The sequence below is a fragment of the Sciurus vulgaris genome (genome assembly GCF_902686455.1).
Source record: "Sciurus vulgaris genome assembly, chromosome: X".
In the NCBI taxonomy this organism is placed as follows: domain Eukaryota; kingdom Metazoa; phylum Chordata; class Mammalia; order Rodentia; family Sciuridae; genus Sciurus; species Sciurus vulgaris.
This window is the reverse complement of record NC_136471.1, coordinates 48,312,409-48,318,532: the sequence shown is the minus strand read 5'-3', so window position 1 is coordinate 48,318,532 and position 6,124 is coordinate 48,312,409. Positions and strand designations below refer to the sequence as shown.

The 6,124-nt window shown below is 38.9% G+C and overlaps 1 pseudogene across 1 annotated transcript; it reads left to right on the top strand.

The window, feature by feature from the left end:
• Positions 1-2,289: 2,289 nt before the first annotated feature.
• Positions 2,290-5,750, top strand: LOC306651847 (telomerase RNA component interacting RNase-like; annotated as a pseudogene). The gene has a single exon. The product of its transcript is annotated as a telomerase RNA component interacting RNase-like (transcript).
• The last annotated feature ends 374 nt before the right edge of the window (positions 5,751-6,124 follow it).

Here is a 6,124-nt window from a genome sequence, read left to right as displayed (position 1 = left end):
TCAAGAATACAAGCAACAATAGGTGTTGGAAAGGATGTGAGGAAAAAGGTACACTCATACATTGCTGGTGGGGTTGCAAATTAGTGCAGCCACTCTGCAAAGCAGTGTGGAGATTCCTCAGAAAGCTTGGAACAGAACTACCATTTGACCCAGTTATCCCACTCCTCGGTTTATACCCAAAGGACTTAAAATCAGCATACTACAGGGATGCAGCCACATCGATGTTCATAGATGCTCAATTCACAATAGCTAGATTGTGGAAACAACCTAGATGTCCTTCAATTAATGAATGGATAAAGAAACTGTGATATATATATATATATATATATATATACACACACACACACACACACACACACACACACACACACACACACAATGGAATATTACTCAGCTATAAAGAATAGTAAAATTATGGCATTTGCAGGCAAATGGATGAAATTGGAGAATATCATGCTAAGTGAGATAAGCCAATCTCAAAAAACCAAAGGATGAGTGATCTCACTGATAAGTGGATGATGACACATAATGGGGGGTGGGGAGGCAAGAAAGGAGGAAGGAGGGACTGTATAGAGGGAAAAGAGGGGTGGGAGTCGTGGGGAGGAAGGAAAAAATAACAGAATGAATCAAACACCATTACCCCATATAAATGTATGATTACACAAATGGTATGCCTTTACTTCATGTACAACATGTATCCCATTTGTTTACAATAAAAATAAATTAAAAAAAGAAGTAATGGCAAAAAAAAAAAAACCCTACCAAATTTGGTGAATGACATGAATCTACACATTTACAAAGCTCAATGAAGTTCAAAAATAAAAAAGAAATGATCATCCATACCTAGATGCATTGTAGCTGAACTGTCAAAAGCCAAAGACAGGTTCTCTAACACCAGTGCCACCTCTAGCTCACCAAGCTCCAGTCAAAGGAGAAGGTAGGTAAGTAAGGAGGTCTTTCTACCATGGCTCATACAAAGCAGACTACCTGAAAATCAACCTGAGTGGTAAAGCACTCAGGAAACAACTGCCTACTAAACCTTCTCGCAAAAGTGCACCCTCTACTGGAGAAACCTCTTCATTATAGGTCTAGTACTGTAGCACTCAGTAAAATTAGACATTACCAGAAGTCTACTACACTTCTGATTCACAAGCATCCTTTTCAGTATCTTGTGCAAGAAATTGCTCAGGACTTCAAAACAGATCTGCCTTTCCAGCTATTGGTGCTTTGCAGGAGGTAAGTGAGGCCTATCTGGGTGACCTGTTTGAAGACACCAAACTGTGTGCTATCCATGCCAAATGTGTAACAATTATGCCAAAAGACATCCAACTAGCATTCAGCATATTTGGAGAACATGCTTAAGAATTCACTATGATGGGAAACATGTAATTCTCAAAAAAATTTTTTTTCTCTTCCTGATATTGGTAGATCTGAATGTTAGATATTTTCTTCATGGGGTCAAAAGTTACCTAAGTATATGATTCCAAGGGGAAAACAGGGACAGAAAGCAGGTATCAACCATTTTTCCATTTTCATTTATGGCTGAATTTTTAATATAAATGCAGGGATATAAAGCATTAATGCAAGTCAAAATGTTTCAGTGAACAAGTTTCAGCAGTTCAACTTTATAACAATTATAAATAAAATTGTTAAATTTTTAAAAAGTCAAAGGCAAAGAGGGACTCTTAAAAAGAGAAGGACAAAGCAACTCATCTCAATCAAGAAGTTATCACTGATATAAAATGTCCAATTTCTCCTAAGAAAGAGGGAAGCAAGAGGGTAGTTGGGAAATATATTTAAAATGCTAAAAGAAAAAGAAAGTGTCATACAAGAATTCTGTATATGGAAAAATTATACTTCAAAGATAAAAGATGAAATTAAGATATTCCCATATAAAAACTAAAAGATTGTTGCTAGTAGACCTACCCCATAAAAATGCTGAAATGAAATGACAATAGAGAGTAAACAGAAGCCATGTAAATAAAAAAAGAATATGAGTAAAGATAACTACATAGGTAAATATAAAGGCTAGTATTACTGCATTTTTGATTTACAACTCATTTTTCCACGTGATTCAAAGTACAAATACATAAGGCAATGATTATAAATCTATGTAAACACGCATGTATATACAAATGAAATTAGTAACTATAAAAATAAGAGCTGTTTAGAGAAGAATTTTATATACTATTGTAAATGATATTAATTCAAATCAGACTGTTGTAAATATAGAAAGTTAACCAGTAAGAAAATAACTTAAAACTATATACAAAAGGAAATGAGAGGGAGATCAAAATAATGCTCTAGGAAAAATTAAACGCAAAAGAAGTCAGTAATGGAAGAATAAAAACGATACATTACACAGAGAAAACCAACAGCAAAATAACAAGTCCTTCCTTATTAATAATTAATCTCAATGCATACAGATTAAATTCTCCAATCAAAAGTCAGAGACTGGCAGAATGGATTCTAAAAATCATGATCCAGGGTTGGGGTTGTGGCTCAGTGGTAGAGCACTTGCCTCACATGTGTGAGGCACTGGGTTTGATTCTTAGCACTTCATATAAATAAATGAATAAAATAAAAGTTCATCAATAACTAAAATAAAATTTTAAAAAGTCATGATCCATTGATGTACTATCTAAAAGAGAATAACATTAGCTCCAAAGATTCAAATAAGTTGAAAGTAAAATGCTGGAAACAAAGATAATCTATGCAAATAGTAACCAAAAGAAAGCTGAAGCTCTTATATGAGAGCAAATAGTAAAATAATGTTACTCAAGTTAAAGACAGTATATATTAATAAAAGGGCCAATCCATGAAAAAGATGTCAATTATCAACACAGAGATACTTAATAACATGGACCCAAAATATGTGAGGCAAAAACTGATAGAGGGATTTCAAGATGGTAGAACAGAGAAAGTTGCTTTCCTGGCTGTTCCATGGCATGAAACCAAGAAAGCAGACAGGCAACTTCTCTGCAAGGTAGGTGGAAAAAAAGGGGTTGGGGGGACTTTACTGGGATTTAATACTAGACATCAAAGCAGAACAGGGACTCAGGAGGTTGGATATAAAAAAATAAGAAAAGAATCCCCAGTGCCACTGCCACTACTGCCAAAGCAGAGGAATAAGGGAATGAAAGGAACCCACATTTTTAGGAGGCTGAGGCATGTCTAGGTACAGGGAGATAAGAGATCAAAGACACTGCCCAACTAAACTGAAAGGCTTGCTGCACAATATCCTCGCGCAGGAAAGAAGCCGCATTTCTCCTGGTTGCCCATGGAGGAGAGGAAGGAATCATTTTGTAGCCACAGTATGGGGGCCAGCAACTTGGGGAGCCAATTCCTGGCAATCCCAAGTCTGGCCCAAAATATAGGTCTGGCAAACCCACACTGCATGACATAGAGTGTGTCTAAGTGACCAGAAGAAAATGAAATGTGGAGAGGAGTTTACTGGTTAGGAAACCACCTGGCTCCCCACTACCATATTCAATCTGGCTGCTTGCATGATTGACTGAGAAAGACATGCCTGGCTGGGAATTCAAAAGGGCAAGGATGGGAAAGATTGAGTTTGGAGACAACCCCACAGACCAGGAAACGAGGGATCTGAAGGTGAAGTGGGGACTTATAATCAGCTCCTCCACTGCACTAGTAGCATGCAGGGGGTACATTCTGCCAGTGTGGACCAGTAACTGCTAGGCCCTGGAGTTTCTCTGATTTAAAATCTTCAGACCAGCCAGGCACAGTGGCACACACTTGTAATCTCAGAGGCTCCAGAGGCTGAGGCAGGAGGATAACAAGTTCAAGGCCAGCCTTAGCAACCTAGTGAGACACTAAGCAACTTGGTGAGACTCTATCTCTAAATAAAATACAAAAAGGACTGGGGATGTGACTATGTGGTGCAACAAACCTGCATTCAATCTTCAGTAGCAAAAACAAAAACAAAAAATCTTCAGACCAATCACCATTCAGGAATCTGGAACCAATCTAAGCCTAAACCCTGCCTCCAGGAGCTCTACCTATGGATTTTCCTTTCATACTCTGGGAATCCTGATGTAGAGCAAGCATCACACTCCATCCCACCACACTTAACACTGCTGAGAAGGGAAACTGAGAATCTTTTGAACTCCAATGGAAATAATCCTTTAACTTTTCATCAGTATCTTTTAATTTACATTTTTTTCTTTTTTCTTTTCACTATGACCTGAATGTTTCATGGATACTTAGACATAGACATATTCATATTTGTTTTTTTCTCATTTTTAGCATCTCTGAAGATAGTTATTTTTCATAGATCAGTATTGTGAGGACTAGGATGTTTGATTAGTATATTTCAGATTTGTGTTTGTTATTTTTTCTTTTTAAAATTTTTATTTTGTATATATTTTCTCTCATTTATCTGTTTCCCTTGATTCTCTTTCTCTTTTCATCTGTTAAATGTCAATTTCTTCTGTTCTTTCACTCTTCCTTTAATTTTTTACTTATATCTTCTCCCTTCCTCCTTCAGAATCATTACCTCCTATCTCACTTCTGTTATCTTCCTGTCCACCATTCAAAATTGTAAACTCTTTGGCAAACTTATTGTTTTTACTGGGCAATAACTGATCATATCATTTCTGTTTATTGTGGCAATTAACATTATAGATATCATAGCAGGAACTATTTGGCTTAATGCTATATATTGTCTGCATTGGTTGTTCTTATAATTTCTCTCCCCCTAAAAAGTGAGGTACTGGAAAATTTTAGGGAAACAGTATAAGTTCACAGAGTAGAAACTCTACTGCCTTAGATCCATACTGCTAGATGAGTAGACAAACAACATGAAAAATCTAGGGAACAAATCATCCATAAACCAATATACTTAAATAACAGGATTCATCAACACCACAGCAGAAAAAAATGTATCAGAGAATTAGTTTACAATTAACATAATTAGGGCCTTCCTGGAGTTCTTTGCATCACCTGGTGACAAAATGGCTGCCCAAGGTACACAGGGCCCAGAGCCTCCGAGCTGGGAGGCAACAGGCCCTGCGGGCAGTGGAGGGAGCCGATGGGCTGAGTTGGGGCCAGGGACGTTACCCAAGAGCAGGGTCAAAAGTTGCTGGGCACCAGTTGGGGCCCAGTGTTGGGCGTCGTGAACTTGTTCACCAATGATGGCAGCTTCCTGGAACTGTTCAAGCAGAAGATAGAGGAGGAGCAGTGGACTGGAGGAGCTGCCCCTGACCTGCCAACCGGACCAACCGGCTACTGCAGCTGCAGGCCCATGCCCTTCGAAGAGGAAGAGTGACCCGGGCCCCACACTCAGCTTCATGGGCAAACACAGATGCAGGAACAAACTAGCCCTGAAGACAGGCTGAGGTATTAACAAGTAAAGGTGACGCACGGGCCAAGTACATGGCAGAAGTGAAAAAGCACAAAGCCCTCCAGTGTGGTGATGATGATAAGACTTGGCCCCTGGTGAAATGATCCCCTCCCCACATGTCCAGGCCTGGGACTCTCTGCATGTACATAAATATTTAATGCAACAGCAGTGGCAGCAGCCTTCCCAAGGACTGGAACAGAAGGAAATCGAAGTGCTCCCGCAGCTGCAGTGGATTCTCCAGGACTCTGTTTTACCTTGAGCACTTGTCTCCTGAGACTTATAAAACAGTGGTTTACTGTCCCCTTTCTTCCTGTCTCCCTGCTCTCTCTGGCTCTCTCTCTCCCTCTTCTAGCCTTCCTCTCCTTCCCCTTAGCCATCACTTCTGGGACGAAAAAACTTGACTTAGTATCAGAAAAAAAAAAACATAATTAAACTCATCTGTGAGATGATATGAGGAGTGAAATCAGAGGGAAAATGTAGGAAGTGAAAGATCACTTCAATAAAGAGATATTCTGTAGAGGACATGGACACAAACCCAAATAAATACAATTTTCTCATACTAGACAAAGGTGCCAAAAATATGCAATGGAGAAAAGATAGCCTCTTCAACAAATGGTGCTGGGAGAATTGGAAATCCATATGCAACAGAATGAAACTAAACCCATATCTCTCACCATGCACGAAACTAAACTCAAAATGGATTAAGAACCTCGGAATCAGACCAGAGACGACTCTGCGTCTTATAGAAGAAAAAGTAGGTCC